Source organism: Stenella coeruleoalba (genome assembly GCF_951394435.1).
Source record: "Stenella coeruleoalba genome assembly, chromosome: 7".
Classification (NCBI taxonomy): domain Eukaryota; kingdom Metazoa; phylum Chordata; class Mammalia; order Artiodactyla; family Delphinidae; genus Stenella; species Stenella coeruleoalba.
Window position 1 is genome coordinate 18,156,768 of NC_137153.1, and position 15,466 is coordinate 18,172,233.

General features: G+C 45.5%; 1 pseudogene across 1 annotated transcript; it reads left to right on the plus strand.

The window, feature by feature from the left end:
• The first annotated feature begins 747 nt into the window (after positions 1 to 747).
• On the plus strand, positions 748 to 15,466 carry LOC307189577 (ubiquitin domain-containing protein 2-like; annotated as a pseudogene). Its single transcript has 3 exons — positions 748 to 840; positions 14,625 to 14,778; positions 14,831 to 15,466. The product of its transcript is annotated as a ubiquitin domain-containing protein 2-like (transcript).

Consider the following 15,466-nt stretch of genomic DNA (forward strand, 5'->3'; position numbering starts at 1 on the left):
CAGACTTTCTTTTCTTTTCTTTTTTTAAAAAATCACAACGCTTATTATTTATATTATGATTGAAACAGTTCACAAAACAGTACTTATTCTTACCGTGCACACATTCATATTTTCTATTCTATTTCATTTCTAAGAAAGCCAGGTGGTGACCCTCTGTATTGATTCTATTACCATGAATGGGTTTTGACATAGATTGAAAAACAGTGGGCTGGGATGCTGACCTGCTCTGTCAAATAGAGAAGAATAAGTGTGTAGTTCCCACCGGTAACTGGGAAAAAGCATGTGAGGGAGAGAGAGAAGAAAGGGAAGTGAAAAGAGCTACGAAGATGTCGTGAGACCAGAACAATGAGGGGAGAAAATGACCAAGAGTCACTGGCAGGCAACCTGGCTAAGGGACTGTAACAACAGATTCTTTTTCTTTCCAGCTTTACTGAGATATAATTGATATATAACGTGAAGTTTAAGGTGTCTGCCGTGATGATGTGACACGTGTATACTGTGAAATGATCACCACAATAAGGTTAGTTAGCACATCCTTCACCTCACAGAGTTACCTTTTTGTGTGTATGTGGTGAGAACTTTTAAGATCTACTCTTAGCAACTTTCAAATACACTATCGTTAAGTACAGTCACCATGCTGACATTATTCATCGTATAACCGGAAGTTTGCGCCCTTCAGGCCACCTTCACCCATCTTCCCCCCACCCCTGGCAACCACCCATCCTCTCTCAAACCCAGAAATTTCCGATGGCCATTTTGAAGCTGTTTGCCTTGGAGCACTGTGACCACTCCCTACTCCTGAACATTCAGTTAAGTCTGTTCCTCACACAGATGCCTCCTGTACGTCAGTTTTAGGTGGGATTGGAGGTGAGGCTCAATGTTATTTCTGGGTAGATATAGTGCAGAACACAGACAGCGCTTATGGGGTGAGGATGAGACCCATAAGCTACACGAATGGTGGAGGCAGGGCTCAGAGTCAGGAAATCACAGAAATGCAGGCAAACGTCTGGACTCCCCCTAGCTTTGCAGTAGGCGTTCAAACCAATGCGACTTGGAGCTTTTTTTAAAATTTTATTTATTTTTGGCTGCGTTGGGTCTTCGTTGCGGTGCGCGGGCTTCTCATTGCGGTGGCTTCTGTTGTTGCGGAGCATAGGCTCTAGGCACACAGGCTTCAGTAGTTGTGGCACATGGGCTCAGTAGCTGTGGCTTGCGGGCTCTAGAGCGCAGGCTCAGTAGTTGTGGTGCACGGGCTTAGTTGCTCTGCGGCATGTGGGATCTTCCCGGACCAGGGCTCGAACTGTGTCCCCTGCATTAGCAGGCAGATTCTCAACCACTGCACCACCAGGGAAGGCCCAGTGACTTGGATCTTAAGGGCAGGGTTATGCCAGGATTTTTAGACCAAAGATCCCAAATCCCAAGTTCTCAGGAGCAGTTTCATACCCAGAAAGAACCCAAGAGGAGAGACGTTAGAGCCAGCCTGAGGGAAGGTGGGAGGGAGAGGCTGGGAGAAGAGAAGGGCGGACTGCGGTCAGTAGACTTGGGACCTCCAATCTGGGGAGAGGAGCGGAGGGTTGGGACGGAGGCTGGATGAAACGTGTGAGGGGTGAAGAGCGTCTGTGGGATAGAGAGGCTGGGAGCGATGTAGGGGAGATGGGAAGGTTCAGAGAAACCCAAGGACGGTGGATGTGACTTAGGGTGGAGGAACGGGGAGAGTGTTTGGGGCAGAGATTTGGAGGAGAAAACATGTGTTAATGCAGGGAAAACCTATCTACCCATAAAGATGGGCCTCAGACAGACAAATGAGAGGTGCCCTACCTGGGCTGTCACTCAGCCTCTGAATGTCAAGGTAGCATGTTGCCAATTGCTAAAGGTGAAGTAGGGAAAATGCTTCCCTAGAGACCAGCATCAAAAGGGAGCCACCCTCCTGAGCAGTGTTTCCTTAGCAAATCATTCATCTCTGAAGGTACGAGGAAGGGACTCGTAGAGGTGAAAACGGACATTTTTGAATCAATACAAGGTCAGCTCAAAGCTGTCCAGGGGCAGCAAAGACTGCAGAAAGACGAGCTAAGAATTCCCTCCCTTCCAGCACCCGTGGGCTACAGAAATGGGAGCAGGAATGAAGGGAACCTCCCTTTTCTGGGGAGGGAGGAACCTCCCTTTGCACTTCTGTATAGTGTGGGCTCACGATTAAAGGTGGGATTGCAGTCTGTACTATTGAAGATCAAAGATCTGCTCTATCCAATGGTTGAGGAGAGTCTCGTATTGCTCAGATGACATAGAGTCTGACCCTTCCCTGCTTCCTCTGCCTCTTTCTCTCTGTAGCCACCACCTGTTCAGACAGACCAGAAAGCTGCTGAAAACCAATCTTGTTCATTCATTCAAATTCTATTAGGTTTCTTGCCTTTTGACGCACCTTCCTCACCTACCGCAGCATGCAATGTAAAAATGTGACAATAGGGGGAGCGATTGTGCTCCCGACATCTGATTATACCCAGGGCAGGAAGCTACGTTCTCATTCACAGCTGAAGGTTCATAAGGGGTAAAATTAATTGTCACAGTTGAGCAAAAAGTAGCCAACAGGGTCTTCCCTGGTGACACAGTGGTTGGGAGTCCGCCTGCCAATGCAGGGGATACGGGTTCAATCCCTGTTCCGGGAGGATCTCACGTGCCTCGGAGCAACAAAGCCCTCAAGCCACAGCTACTGAAGCCTGCGCGCCTAGAGCCCATACTCCGCAACAAGAGAAGCCACCGCAATGAGAAGCCTGCGCGCTGCAGTGAAGAGTAGCCCCCTCTCGCCGCAACTAGAGAGAGTCCGCGCGCAGCAGCGAAGACCCAACGCAGCCAAAAGTAAATAAAAACATTTTTTTAAAGAACTTAAAAAAAAAAAGTAGCCAACAACTACCCCTCCTGAATGTTTCTTAGAGAAAAATATGAAAGATCCAACTCAGTGGCTTTTAAAATTAGGAAAATAACTAGGGAAACTAAACCTTTATTTACTGAACACTGTTCAATATGTGACAATTATTAGTATTCACTTTTATATTATGGCCAATTTTCAGAAAAGAAAAAAAGATGGCATGGGGCAATAAACCAAAGATAGATGGAGAAAGAGAGAAGGCATGAGAGAAGGGACAGGAGAGACATTGGCCAGGGAGGAAGGGTGTTAACAGTACAATAGTCAGAATTCTAAGGGGGCAGCAAGAGGGTCAGAGAAAGGAAAAGGGAGAAAAAGTCTAGAATAATCGTTCTTAAGTTTCTTCTCATTACAGTCCACTTTGACAATATGAAAAACTATGGGCCTTTTCCCATACAATAGACTTATTCTTGTATATTCAAGGGATCTATGAACCATAGGTTAAGAACTCCTGGTTTAAGGAAGTTCCCTGGTGAACTAGTGGTTAGGATTCTGGGCTTTCACTGCCGTGGCCCGGGTGCAATCCCTGGTCGGGGAATTAAGATCTCACAAGCCGAGTGGTGCAGCCAAAAAAAAAAAACCAACTCCTGGTTTAAACAGGGCCACAGAGTAGCAAAAGCAAAGAGAAAGATCCAGCAAGGCAGAAAGATGGAGACATGGGTAGAAAGAGCCTCAAGGAAAGAAAGGAAGATGAGCATTCCCCTCCCCATCCTATCTTCTCTCTCATCTAAACTTATGCCCCATGTTAAAAGGGAGCACCGTGGTCGTGGCACATATATACAATGGAATAGTACTCAGCCATAAAAAGAAATGAAATTGCGCTATTTGTAATGAGGTGGATGGACCTAGAGTGTGTCATACAGAGTGAAGTAAGTCAGAAAGAGAAAGACAAATACCCTATGCTAGCACATATATATGGAATTTAAGGGGAAAAAAATGGTCATGAAGAACCTAGGGGTAAGACAGGAATAAAGACACAGACCTACTAGAGAATGGACTTGAGGATATGGGGAGGGGGAAGGGTAAGCTGTGACGAAGTGAGAGAGAGGCATGGACATATATACACTACCAATCGTAAAACAGATAGCTAGTGGGAAGCAGCCGCATAGCACAGGGAGATCAGCTCGGTGCTGTGACCGCCTGGAGGGGTGGGATAGGGAGGGTGGGAGGGAGGGAGACGCAAGAGGGAAGAGATATGGGAACATATGTATATGTATAACTGATTCACTTTGTTATAAAGCAGAAACTAACACAACATTGTAAAGCAATTATACTCCAATAAAGATGTAAAAAATAAATAAAAAATATAATAAAAATAAAAAATATGAGAAAAATAACCCAAACTTATTGATAGGAGTCATTCTAGAGTAACATCAAAAGGGAGCCACCCTCCTGAGCAGTGTCATCTTAGCAAATTATTCACCTCTCAAGACCCAATGAAGGGACTCACATAGGTGTAACGGACATTTTTGACTCAATACAAGGTCAGCTCAGAAGCTGTCCAGGGGCCAGTAGGAGTCCTGGATGCCATGGATGGGCAGCAGGAGCAAAGCCTGCAGAAAGACGAGCTACGGCTTCCCTTCCTTCCAGCACCCGTGGGCTACAGAAATGGGGGCAGGAATGAAGGGAACCTCCCTTTTCTGGGGTGGGGGAGGAGCCTCCCTTTGCACTTCTGTATAGAGTGGGCTCATGGTTAAAGAAGGTGGCTGTCTGTGTTGAAACCATCAACCTGAAGTGTCTAAAGCTGACCTTTGCCCCAGGCCTCTTCCCTTTCCTTGGAGTGTTGGCTGGGGCTGACCCAGAAAGCCACAAATTCCACCTTGTCTTCCAACTTAATTTTTAACTCCAAATAGATGTTTTTGGCTCTAGCGTTTTTATTCTAGAGTTCTACCAAGAGATAAAGAGCTCTAAGAAAAAGGTACTGTAGGGGGTTTGAAGCAGGGATAATATAAGAAATGAAGTTTCTGGATTAGGCCAGCCCTTTTACAGGAAGAGGGATACTGACATGATATTCTTAACCTCATGTTGTTTTCTTAGGGGTTATATTTCCGAAGTATCTAAGGGGGCTGGAGGCAGGAATTGCTCAAAAGAACAGAGGCTTTGTTTTGGATGACTTGGAGCAGACAATGTCCCTATTCAAGGGATCAAGGTGGGCTGGGCAGGGGTAATAGATGGAAGAAGAAAGGAATAGATCAAGTGTGAAAAGTCTGTGCCAAATAGCCTCATGAGCTTCCTTCCAGCTAATCTGACCCTTTTCAATGAGAAGGGTGAACTAAAGTGTTCCTTTGATGATCGTTCCACTTTTTTCCATGGGGGTGAACGTGGTGGGAGCCATATGGCCTCCATTCATTTGCAATCCTACAAGAGGAGGCTCTGGGCCAAACATGAATAATGAGCTCCTCCCCTCCAGTCAGTCAACAAGCAAGCTCGTTAGGGCAGCTGACTCAGAAGTGCCCTGTCACTCCCGGGAGCTGTACTGCGCCCACTAGGCTGGCTGGCAGGTGTCTGCCTACTTCACACATGCCCACCTCACGGCACAGAGAGAGGAATTCGGGGACAAAGGGAAGGGGAAAATCTCAGGAAGTATTCAGAACTCACCATCCCCTGCTTATTTGTCCTTCGGTGATAAAGAAGATTTACTTGTTGCCTAAGGGATTCAAGAATCCATGATGGGGCTTCTCTGGTGGCGCAGTGGTTGAGAGTCCGCCTGCCGATGCAGGGGACACAGGTTCGTGCCCTGGTCCGGGAAGATCCCACATGCCACGGGGCGGCTGGGCCCGTGAGTCATGGCCGCTGAGCCTGCGCGTCTGGAGCCTGTGCTCCGCAATGGGAGAGGCCGCAGCAGTGAGAGGCCCGCGTACCGCAAAAAAAAAAAAAAAAAAAAGAATCCATGATGCCATGATGCGGGGGAGTGTTTTTCAAAGTGTGGTCCTCAGGCCACAGGCATCGGAATCATATCTGCTTCTAGATTCAGATTCCTGGGCCCTACCTCAGACCTACTGTCTCTAAATCTCTGAGGGGCTACAGGCTGTTGGGTAGGGCCAGGTCTTGGTGAGAAAATGGCGGGCTCCAGGAGGGCTCGCACCAATGAGTACTCCCCAGAACTACCGTCCCCAGTGTCCTCGTCCCCGCAGTGAGCCACAGCCATCGCCACCCCCGCCTCCGCACTAGACCCTCCAATACTAGCAGATCCTGCCATCTCCAACCTAGCTTTCTGGGCCAGCAATAGCTTGCCACCTGTGCCCCAGCTGGGCCTGTGGCAGCATCCTCCCCAAAATAACATCATCAAGAGGGAGACATGGGGCTTCCCTGGTGGCGCAGTGGTTGAGAGTCCGCCTGCCGATGCAGGGGACACGGGTTCGTGCCCCGCTCCGGGAAGATCCCATATGCCGCGGAGCAGCTGGGCCCGTGAGCCATGGCCGCTGAGCCTGCGCATCCGGAGCCTGTGCTCCGCAACGGGAGAGGCCGCAACAGTGAGAGGCCCGCGTACCGCAAAAAAAAAAAAAAAAAAAAAAAAAAAAAAGATGGAGACATGCCTCAATCCACTTCAGTCCCCCTCACAAGAAGATCAATTAGTATCCGTCCATAGACAAGACACCACTGAGAAAAATCCCAGAAAGTAGAGGTGACGCTGAAGCACCCCCCTGGACCACAGAGACTGAGAAGGACCACATTAGAAGGCAAGAGGAGTGGCTACGCTCTGACCACGTTGCCCCTCCCCCAGGCCGGCACAGCACTACCTGAAGAGGGCCCCTCGCCTACAGTTTGCTCCAGTGGGAAAAAGAGAACCCAAAGTGGACACCCAGCTTTCCCAGGATCGCGGAAGGCACTTCCAGGGAGGTGCATTCAGGTCTCCCCTCAAAGAGATCACTTGGGGAACCAGCTGGGCTCCACCATTGGAGACAGAGCGCCAGGCTAGCAGCAGCCAGCGCTCAGACCTCCACAGACCGCGTTACTACTTGCCGTGCGCCGGTGCAGAGGTCCCAGCCAGTGGCTCTGCTTGTGGTCCTGTCTGGCCAGGGAATACTGTTGTTTGGCAGTTCTGCCTGATTTGAGTCTCCAGTCAAGGGCCCCCACCAGCTCATTCTACCGCCTCACTTCAGCAGGAAAGCAAATACACAGCCTCAGTTCCTGCCCATCCGGGAAACCTGGCCAGAGAACCTGGGCAGCGGCAGAGCACATCCTATAGTGCTGGTTGGTCTGGGATCTGAATTGACATATTTCCAAAGAAGATATTCAAATGGCCAACAGGTACATGAAAAGATACTCAACATCACTAATCATCAGGGAAATGCAAACCAAGTGTCTCCTTCCATTATTTGATGCCCCCATCTTCATATGTAGCCTCTAGATTCCTGGCTTTTTTTTTTTTTTTTGCGGTACGCAGGCCTCTCACTGTTGTGGCCTCTCCCGTTGCGGAGCACAGGCTCCGGACGCGCAGGCTCAGCGGCCATGGCTCACGGGCCCAGCCGCTCCGCGGAATATGGGATCTTCCCAGACGGGGGCACGAACCTGTGTCCCCTGCATCGGCAGGCGGACTCTCAACCACTGCACCACCAGGGAAGCCCTAGATTCCTGGCTTTTAATAGAAGATATAACTCAGGAGCAGCCAGATGGAAGAGATGCACAGGGCAAAGTATGGGGAGACAGTGCAGAGTTTCCATGCTCCTCCAAGCACGCCACTCTGAGGCAGGAGATAGATGGGCCCCAGACTGAGCAGTTGGAGTCTGTCGCTTGTGGACAGATACTCCAAGATGAAGACAATAGGAGCGAGGAGGAGCTGAGCCCAGCCCAGATAAGAGATCAAGAGACCACATATTTCTCATTCTCGAGGTCAAGGAGAACCTCCTGACTACACATGCGCAGAAAGGTTCCTTGGGGGTCAAAAAGGGCGGGGGCGCCACCCCATAGTAGGTGATGTCAACCTACCCATAGGCCTCTGCACTAGAATCCATCTTGGCTCAGAGTTGCACGTGCACACATGGGAGGACCCTGAGATGTACCAAATGTGGGCTCAGAGCCAGGCAAAGCAAGATGATTGGCCAGAGGAAACCCGGAAGAAATGCCCCATGTAAGTGATTCAAGCTATCACGAGGGCGCGACTCTCTCTCTGAGCCCGCCCACGTGAGTCTGTTCACACGTACTCTTTTTCCTCCTAATAACACTTGTTTCACTACTTTCCGTCTCTTTGTGGAATTTCATTTCTAAAAAGACGACAGGCCAGGGCCTTGTCACTGGCTACTGGCCGTCGTGGTCTGCTAGGATTCAGAGCTCTCACTGCCACGGCCTGACTTCAGTCTCTGGCAGGGGAATTTTGCTTCAAGCTGCCGCAGGCTGAGACCACCCGAGATCAACTCTCCCCAAATCTCTATGTGTTCACCAACCCAGAAGCTTCTACTTTAACCTCATTCTTGAGAGAGAGTTTTGCTGGTTGATAATTCTTGGTTTACAGTTATTTTGCTCTCAGTAAATTAAGATATATTCCTGGCTTCTGACTTCCATTATTGCTATAGAGAAATCAGCTTTCAGTGTAATCGCCATTCCTTTGAAATTGATCTTTCCCCTCTCCGGTTGCTTTAAGATTTTTTCCCCTTTGGTATTCATCAGTTTTCCTATGAGATGTCTAAGTGCTGTTAAAAAAAAAAAAAAGTATTCATTTTAGGATTCGCTGGGCTCCATGGACCTAGTGATTATTGTCTTTCAACAATTCTAGAAATTTCCTAGCAATTAACACTTCAAATATTTCTTTGTTCCCATTATTCTTTCTGGAATGTTGATTAATCTCATTTCATATTTTCTATCTCTTTCTTCCTCTGTGCTGCCTTTAGGGTAATTTCTTCAAATTAATCTTGTATCATTTATTGCTGCATGACAAATTAGCCCAAAACCTAGCAGCTTAAAGCAACAAACATTTATTACTTCACACAGTTTCTGGGGGTCAGGAATCCAGGAGTGACTTAGTTGGGTGGTTTTCACTCAGTGTCTCTCACAAGGTAGAAGTCAAGCTGCCCCTGGGGCTGTAATCAAATGAGAGCAGTTCTATTTGTAGTTTTTTAAGGAACCTCCATACTGTTCTCCATAGTGGCTGTATCAATTTACATTCCCACCAACACTACTGGGCATATACCCTGAGAAAACCATAATTCAAAAAGAGTCATGCACCAAAATGTTCATTGCAGCTCTATTTACAATAGCCAGGACATGGAAGCAACCTAAGGGCCCACGGACAGATGAATGGATAAAGAAGATGTGGCACATATACACAATGGAATATTACTCAGCCATAAAAAGAAACAAAACTGAGCTATTTGTAATGAGGTGGATAGACCTAGAGTCTGTCATACAGAGTGAAGTAAGTCAGAAAGAGAAAAACAAATACCGTATGCTAACACATATATATGGAATCTAAGGAAAAAAAAAAAGGTCATGAAGTACCTAGGGGTAAGACGGGAATAAAGACACAGACCTACTAGAGCATGGACTTGAGGATATGGGGAGGGGAAAAGGTAAGCTGTGACAAAGTGAGAGAGTGGCATGGACATATATACACTACCAAATGTAAAATAGATAGCTAGTGTGAAGCAGCCGCAGAGCACAGGGAGATCAGCTCGGTGCTTTGTGACCACCTAGAGGGGTGGGATAAGGAGGGTGGGAGGGAGACGCAAGAGGGAAGAGATATGGGAACATATGTATACGTATAACTGATTCACTTTGTTATAAAGCAGAAACTAACACACCATCGTAAAGCAATTATACTCCAATAAAGATGTTAAAAAAAAAAAAATGAGGGCAGGACTAGGGCTGGCAAGCTGCGTCTGAGACAGCTCATTCAGGAGGCCTCTGTTCCTCCCCACAGGGGCCTCTCAGCAGGCTGCCTGAGTGTTCTCCTGACAGACCAGCTGGCTTCCCCAAGCCAGGGATCTAAGAGAGGGAAAGCAGCAGCAGGAAGGCACAGTGTCTTTTATGACCCAGTCCCCAAATCACACACCTTCACTTCTGCTTTATTCAATTTGTTAGAAGCATATCACTAAGCCCGATCTATACTTAAGGAAAGGAGAATTAAACTCCACCTCTTGAAAGGAAGAATATCAAAGAATTCTGGACATTTAAACATCACCACATATATTTCAGTTCAGTAGTCTTTCATCAGTTGTGCTTAATCTGTTGTTTCTAATTTTGATTATTAAATCATCCATATCTGGAAATTCAACTAGGTCTCTTTTTTCAAATCTGCCTAGTCACTTTTCATAGTATTGTGTTATATACCCAATACCTTCTTTAATTTCTTCAAACATGTTAAATTGTTATTTTATATTGTGTGTTGACTCTAACATCTTAATCCTTTGGAGAATAGGCTGTCATTTGTGATGTCTTGTTCTCTTTTGTATGTTTTGCTAGTTTTGACTATGACCTGCTCCTTTCCCTTGGAAATTTCTCTGTGGAAATTCCTTGGCACCTAAATTAAAATTGCTTTCCTCTTCATTTGCTTCTGACAACTGCCTGAAGTAGCAAGCAATCCAGAACCCTTTGAGTTACATTCTTGGCTTAAGGTTCAGATCACACACAGTGTACATTTGGACCAAAAAATGTGCATGAGGGCCTTTACACATTCTCAGGGGGAAATTCCACCATACTCCTGCCAACCAATGCTAAATTTGAATTCAAATTTCTTTGATGTCCTGTTCTGGGTGACTTTCTTTTCTTCCTTCTCCTTTACATTGAAGGTATAACCCATTGAAGTCCCAGCTTTATGCAGAGATCTATTACATTCTCCAACTGATGTTGACCTTAGGGTTAATCTCTTATCCCCCAAATATGGTGCTGTCTCCGGGGCTCAGCAAAAAAAACTCTTAGAGCAGAAGCTGGTATGGGTGCTGCTTTATTGCCAATGTTTCTCGCTTTCACTTTGTTTTTGACTTTTGTTGGTAAGATCATGGCAGTTCAGCAATACAAACACAAAGGTGATTTTTATATATAATCCAGCATTTTAACTGCTTACATTGGGAGGGTCATTGAAAGTACCGAATCTTCCAACTGCTGGAAATGTAAGTTCCCCATTTTCTCTCCAATCCACTCCATGCTGGCCCCCCTCCCACTCTATTTAAGTTGTTCTTTTCAATAACCTCCACGTTGTCAAGTCAAATGATCTTCCTCAGTCATCATCTCCTTTATAAAACACTTCTCTCCTGGCTTCTCTAACAGGTTCCCTGGATATTCTTATCTCACTGGCTTCTCCTTCTCAGTCTCCTTTCCTGACCTTTTGTCTTCTACACAACTTCTCCTCTCTATCCAGTCTTCTCCAAGGTGATCTCATATAAAGTGATGGCTTTAAATCCTACCTATATCTTGATGATGCTCACATTTCTATCTCAGGCCAAAATCTCAACCTGAGCTCTAGACTTATATCCAACTGTTTACTTGGCATCTTCACTTGGATAACTAATAGTCACTTTAAACCTAACCTGTCCAAAACAGAGCTCTTGATTTTTCCCGTCAGCATCTATTCTTCCTCCAGTTTTCTCCACCTTAGGAAGTGGCCCCTACTCCACCTCACTGCTATAGCCAAAGAACCAAGAGTTATCTTTCATCGTCCCCTTTTCCTCAACTATCACATCCAATGTTTAAGACATCCTTTAAGAATCTTCCTTTTTCTGTCCATCTCTACAACTACCATCTGAGTGCTAGTCATTATTATCTCTAACCTGTACTCATGCAATTGCTTTTTTATTGGTTTCCCTGTGTGCATTCTTGATTTTCATAATCCATCTTCATAGAGCTACCAGAATAATTTTTTAAAAAGGAAAATTAGGTCATGTTAATCACTTAATTAAAATGCTTCAAAGGCACTCTTTTGCACTTTGGACAAAATCCATATTCTTTACCAAGACCTTTAAGCCTCTCCCTCCAGGACAGTCTTAGTCTTGTAACACTTATTACTATCTGAAATTAATCTGTTAACGTCTTTACTTATTTATTGTCTGCCTCCTCCCTTTAGATTCAAAATTTTGATTAGAGAACTAAAACAGAACTGCCTGTTTTGTTCCCTGCCGTAACCTCAGCAATTAATAGGTGATTAATAAATTCCTATCGATTGGATCTTTCATACTCTATGAAAGTTCTCTGAACGCCCAGTCTTCTTGGCAGAAGTAACTTCTTCCACATCTGTGCTCAAATAACACTTTGAACACATCAGTATTACGGTCCTCATGTGTTGAAAAGCTTATCTCCTTACTAGCATGTGAACTTTACACGAGTATAAATCATGACATTTCCTTCTTTGAATTCCTAGGGTCTTACTCACTACCTGGTAAGGAGTAGGTAGACAAATGAGTGTTTACTGAATAAATGAATGAATGAATTCATGCTAATGAATGGTCACAGAGACTTGAAAGATCATTTTCTAAAATTACTTTCATCAACGGACAAGAAAAACAATATGAATATAACCCTCGGCTCTGGAAAAACAACTAAAACTGTGACAGCTAAAACAAGTTTATAGTTAAATATGCCATGTCTCTGCCAAAGAACTCCTACCAATGGATAGGACAAAAGAGAGGAAGAAAAGGACTTCTGGATTAAAGGTGTAGTTTGTTCTCCTCTGAATTTGCTGACCAATTTTAGTGCTGCAGTAATGGCTCCAGAAACAAACCAATTTCTGGCAGCCACATGGCCCACATAATCTTTGGAATTTTTAGAAATGCTTATCATTAAGGGAATCTCTCCTTGCTTTGTAGTAAGGGTTCATTTGAAATCTACTATATTGATGGCTAAGGGCACAGGTATTACCCCGTCCTCAGGATTCTTACCAACAGTTCCCTTAAACTGGCTCAACCAAAGCCCAATCTGTTACCAGAGAACAATGTCCCCTCGTCTGCCCTTGCAGCCACCAGGACTTGTGGGAAACCGGAAGCTTGCATATAGATATTAGTCATGGATCTAGTCCCCGTATTCAGCAAACACTTTTCTAGAAAATCCGGTGCCAAAAAATTCTTAAAATAAAACTGTATATGCTTCATTGATTCACTTCATGGGAAGCGTTTAAATGCTTCTATTGTATTTATTATTGTTCAGTAGCTCACGTAATATTATTTGAAGTTGATGAAGACTTTCCATTAGCCCCTTAGGGCCTTTAGTTTTGCGCTAAGAGAGAGTGAAAAGGGCTCAACATAATTTTTCGGCAGCAAAATAGAAGATAGTGACTAATCAGTATCTTAGCAAAAACCTTTTGTTATTTTCAAAATACTTTTGAGTGTCTGCTTTTTTTTTTTGCGGTACACGGGCCTCTCACTGTTGTGGCCTCTCCTGTTGCGGAGCACAGGCTCCGGACACGCAGGCTCAGCGGCCACGGCTCACGGGCCCAGCCACTCCGCGGCATGTGGGATCTTCCTGGACCGGGGCACGAACCCGTGTCCCCTGCATCGGCAGGCGGACTCTCAACCACTGAGCCACCAGGGAAGCCCACCTGCTTAGTTTTGTGTTGATTTCTTTTTTTAAATAAATAGATTTGTATATAACCCTCTTTTGTTAATGCATGTGGTGCTCTGGAGTACCCAGAGACCAGGTGGTAAAGCTATGTTCCTTACCTTTTTAATTCTTGGCACACTTGAAAATCTCGACATTCTCCCAAGGCTCCTCTCATGTTCTCCTTATCTCCTTCTGACAAATGGGTGGGTACGCTGGTGGGGGTGTGGGGCTGATAAAAACATATGCTTGATTAGCAGAGAGAAATGAAGAGCAGTGTTTAAAAGAGGAGGAGGAAAGTAGGATGGAAGAGAGGATAAAAGGAAAAATGGGAATAAAAAGAAAACTGGAAAATAATGGTGAAAAAAAATGAAGAATAAAATTGGAAGAAGGCCACCAGGGACTGATTGCTCTTATTAAATAATCTCAGTACCTCCAACCTATCCCAGCCACCTCAGCAGTCTGTTCCATGGCAACTGGCCAACTCCCTGAAACGTTTCTGGTCCCTAATGGACTCCTTGGGCCATTTTCCATTACTCACTTGTTCATTGCTTACACTTTGCAGATGTGCAAGTGTGAGGCTGAATATATTACCCTTCTATTGCTGCTCTAACAAATTACCCTAAATTTAGGGGTTTAAGCAATACAAACTTATTACCTTCTGTAAGTCTGACATGGATCTCACAGGGCTAAAATGAAGACGTCAGCAGTTCCTTTAGGAAGACTTTTGGGGAGTGTTAATTTCCTTGATCATTTTGGTTGTTGGCCGACTTGAAAATGACATGGAAGGCCTTACAGAGTAGTAAGCTTCATTCAAGCCGAGGCTTATAAAAGATGGTTCTGAAGGGTTTTTGTACTGGGTTGGAAGTTGGACCTTATGATTTCTAAGGTCCCTTCCAACTAAACACTGTACAATCTAGGCAAAAAAAAACGCTAATAGCAGTTTAAATCCTGATCTGCTGTCCTGTGTGTGAAAAAAAAAAAAATCAACTGATTTGCTTATGTGGGTAGGATTTTCTATTGGGAAATTGATACTTTAATGTATTCATTTTTTCCCCTATTATGTGCCTAGTGGCGGTATATATTGAGGATATAATAATGAACAGAGATGGGACTCATCCATATCAACAAGTGTGAAAGAGCTATAATACAGAGGTGTGTTTATACAGATTAGTGTGGATCCTGTTATTATGAATGAAAAAGTTAGTAATTAGAAGAACATAAAATATGACACCTAATTTAAAAACAGCAGCTTAGGGGCGGGGACCGATGGGGCCTGGCGGACAGGCTGCAACAGGGCTGGACTCGCCTGGACGCCAGTGTGCTGGGCTGCGAGGGGGTGAAGCGGGAGTTGCGACCCGCCCGGGATGGGCCAGCCCTGTTCTGGCGGGGCCGAGCCAGAGGCAAGGGCGGCAGGGGGGCCAGGCCTGCCAGGCGGGCGGCCCTGGGACTGAGTTGCTTTAGGTCGTGACCAGCCTTTGAAAAAGGAGAAACCCAAATGGAAAAGCGATTATCCCATGACAGATGGACAACTGCTCAGCAAGAGAGATGAATTTTGAGATACTGCATCAGCTTTTGAAGGCTGTAAAGAGATTTGGGATGCCTTGAAGGCTGCAGCACATGCTTTTGAAAGCAACGATCATGACCTGGCACAGGCAATCACTGATGGTGCGAACATAACGTTACCACATGGTGCGCTTACAGAGGGCTATGATGACCTGGGGAATAGGCATCAGCTTCCGGTCTATTGCATGGCACCACCAATCAACATGATAGAGGTAAAGAGCAACATAGACACTCTGGATATTCCTGAGCCAGCACCCAATTCTGGGTATGAATCTCAGCTCCGTCTGCACCATTCCACGAGCAAGGACTCAACCCTGTGGTCCACGGCACAGACACACTGTACCACATGAAGAGGTGGCTACATGCAAGCAGAAGGAGTGGAACTGGGCAGTCAGCGCTAGTTCTTTTCTGGCAGATCTCTCACTGACAAAAATGAAGCTGGAAGACATGAAGATCGTAAAGGCCTATGTTATACAGGTTATAATGAGCCAAACTTTGCAAAACCCAACACCAGTTGAGAACTGA